We start from the raw sequence: 3,528 nt of genomic DNA, 5'->3' as shown, positions 1-3,528 counted from the left end.
ATAAATTGTATTGAATGAGTTAAAATAATTAAATCGAGAAACACTCTCCAGAGCATGTCACGTCAGCTCCATCATTAAGTACAGACATCCGATTTTTATATAATAGAATAGATTTCTCTTTTAATTACCAAAACCTCATAGCCTGACTGAGATTTACAAGATGACCATAGCTTGCTTCAAGCTAACAATCTCCGTGGGATCGACCCTTACTCACATAAGGTATTACTTGGACGACCCAGTGCACTTGCTGGTCAGCTGCGCGGAGTTGTGAGAGAAGTGTGAACTCACGATTTCGTGTACCAAGTTTTTAGCACCGTTGCCGGGGATTGTTCGAGTTTGGACAACTGACAATTCATCTTGTTGCTTAGATTAGGTAATTTTCTTCTTGTTCTATTTTCAAAAATTTTTAAAAAATCATTCAAAAAAATTTTTTCTAATTTTTGAAAATTTTTCAAAAAAAAATTAATAAAATCATAAAAACCAAAAAAAAATTTGTGTTTCTTGTTTGAGTCTAGAGTCAAATTTTAAGTTTGGTGTCAATTGCATGTTTTTATTTTTCAAGCATTTTTCGAAAACTCATGCATATGTTCTTCTTGATCTTCAAGTTGTTCTTGATGATTGTCTTTGTTTGATCTTGTGATTTTCTTGTTTTGTGTCTTTTCTTATTTTTCATATGCATTTTTTAATTTTTAGAGTCAAAAGTTTAAAAATTTCTAAGTTTGGTGTCTTGCATGTGTTTCTTTTCTTAAAATTTTTTAAAAAAATAAGTTCTTGATGTTCATCATGATCTTCAAAGTGTTCTTGGTGTTCATCTTGACATTCAAAGTGTTCTTGCATGTTTTCTTTGTTCTGATCTTAAAATTTTATGTATTGAGTCATTTTGTTGTTTTTATCTTTCTTCATTAAAATTCAAAAATCAAAAAATATCTTTTCCTTATCTTACTCATAAATTTCGAAATTTTGGGTTGACTTAGTCAAAAGTTTTTAAAATTTAGTTGTTTCTTATTTGTCAAGTCAAAATTTCAATTTAAAAAAAATTATCTTTTTAAATCTTTTTCGAAAATCAAATCTTTTTCATTTTTCTTCTTATTATTTTCGAAAATTTTAAAAATTGGTTTTCAAAATCTTCTTCCTATTTTTATTTCATATTTTCGAAATTCTTGCTAACAATTAAGGATTTGATTCAAAAAAAATTTCAAGTTCGTTGCTTTCTTGTTAAGAAAGGTTCAATCTTTAAATTCTAGAATCATATCTTTTAGTTTCTTGTTAATCAAGTTATCAATTTTAATTTTAAAAATCAAATCTTTTTTTTAAATCTTTTTCAAATCATATCTTTTTCAAAACTTAATTTCAAAATCTTTTTCTAACTTCTTATCTTTTCAAAAATTTGATTTTCAAACCTTTTTCAATTAATTAATTGTTTGTTTTGTTTTGATTTTAAAAGTTTACTATTTCTTATTTTTCAAAACCACCTAACTACTTTTCTCTCTCTAATTTTCGAAAATCACTAACCTCTTTTTCAAAAATCTTTTTAATTTTTGAAAACTCTCTCTCATCTCTTTCTATTTATTTTATTTATCTACTAACACTTCTCTTCTACTCATAATTCGAACCCTCTCTTCTCTTTGTGTTCGAATTCTTCTTATTCCCTCTCCACTCCTATTCTTCTATTCTTCTATTCACATAAAGGAATCTCTATACTGTGACAAAGAGGATTTTTCTTCTTTTGTATTCTCTTCTTTTTCACATGAGCGGGAACAAGAATAAAGATATTCTTGTTGAAGCTGATCCTGAACCTAAAAGGACTCTGAAAAGGAAGCTAAGAGAAGCTAAAGCACAATTCTCTGGAGAGGACCTGACAGAAATTTTCAAAAAAGAAGAAGACATGGCAGCCGAACATAATAACAACAATGCAAGGAAGATGCTTGGTGACTATGCTGTACCAAGTTCCAATTTCTATGGAAGAAGCATCTCAATTTCTGCCATTTGAGCAAACAACTTTGAGCTTAAGCCTCAATTAGTTTCTCTAATGCAGCAGAATTGTAAGTTTCATGGACTTCCATCAGAAGATCCTCATCAGTTCTTATCTGAATTCTTGCAGATCTGTGATACTATTAAGACCAATGGGGTTGATCCCGAGATCTATAGACTTATGCTTTTCTCCTTTGTTGTGAGAGACAAAGCTAGGACATGGTTGGACTCACAACCTAGAGAAAGCCTGAACTCTTGGGACAAGCTGGTCAATACTTTCTTGACCAAATTCTTTCCATCTCAAAAGATGAGTAAGCTCAGAGTGGATGTCCAAACCTTCAGACAGAAGGAAGGTGAATCCCTCTATGAAGCTTAGGAAAGATACAAGCAATTAACCAAAAGGTGTCCTTCTGACATGTTTCCAGAATGGAGCATCATATGTATATTCTATGATGGTCTGTTTTAGTTATCCAATATGTCATTGGACCACTCTGCTGGTGGATTTCTTCATCTGAAAATGCCTGCAGAAGCCCAGGAACTCATTGAAATGGTTGCAAATAACCAGTTCATGTACACTTCTGAGAGAAATCCTGTGAATAATGGGGTGACTCAGAAGAAAGGAGTTCTTGAGATTGATACTCTGAATGCCATATTGGCTCAGAACAAAATACTGACTCAGCAAGTCAATATGATTTTTCAGAATCTGACTGGATTGCAAGCTACATCTGGCAGTGCTAAAAAAGCCTCATCTAAAGGAGAAGCTTATGACCCTGAGAATCCTGCAATGGAAGAGGTGAATTACATGGGAGAATCCTATGGAAACACCTATAATCCTTCATGGAGGAATCACCCGAATTTCTCATGGAAGGATCAACAGAAGTCTCAACAAGGCTTCAATAACAATAATGGTGGGAGAAACAGGTTTGGCAATAGCAAGCCTTTCCCATCATCTTCTCAGCAACAGACAGAGAATTCTGAGCGCTCAGCCTCTATGGCTTAGCAAATATAGTCTCTGATCTATCTAAGACCACTCTCTGTTTCATGACTGAGGCACGGTCCTCCATACGAAATTTGGAGGCACAAGTGGGTCAGCTGAGTAAAGGAATCACTAAAACTCCTCCTAGTACTCTCTGATGAGCGGATAATTTATACGCTTTTTGGCACTATTTTTAGTATGTTTTTAGTACATTTTAGTTAGTTTTTAGTATGTTTTTATTAGTTTTTATTTAAAATTCACTTTTCTGGGTTTTACTATGAGTTTGTGTGTTTTTCTGTGATTTCAGGTAATTTCTGGCTAAAATTGAGGGACCTGAGCAAAAATCTGATTCAGAGGCTGAAAAAGGACTGCATATGCTGTTGGATTCTGACCTCCCTGCACTCGAAGTGGATTTTCTGGAGCTACAGAAGCCCAATTAGCGCGCTCTTAATTGCGTTGGAAATTAGACATCCTGGGCTTTCCAGAAATGTATAATAGTTCATACTTTTCCCGAGATTTGATGGCCCAAACTGGCGTTGCAAATCAGCTTCAGAATTCCCGGCGTTTAACGCCGGAACTGG

General features: G+C 33.6%; 1 non-coding gene across 1 annotated transcript; it reads right to left on the bottom strand.

Annotated features, from left to right (window-relative positions):
* Positions 1 to 2,284: 2,284 nt before the first annotated feature.
* LOC127747952 (small nucleolar RNA R71) lies at positions 2,285 to 2,388 on the bottom strand. The gene has a single exon (XR_008009897.1). It is a non-coding gene; the product is annotated as a small nucleolar RNA R71 (small nucleolar RNA).
* Between the last annotated feature and the right edge of the window lie 1,140 nt (positions 2,389 to 3,528).

The sequence above is a fragment of the Arachis duranensis genome, chromosome 5 (assembly GCF_000817695.3).
Source record: "Arachis duranensis cultivar V14167 chromosome 5, aradu.V14167.gnm2.J7QH, whole genome shotgun sequence".
Classification (NCBI taxonomy): Eukaryota; Viridiplantae; Streptophyta; class Magnoliopsida; order Fabales; family Fabaceae; genus Arachis; species Arachis duranensis.
The sequence above is the reverse complement of the archived record's forward strand: the minus strand, read 5'-3'. Positions and strand labels throughout refer to the sequence as shown.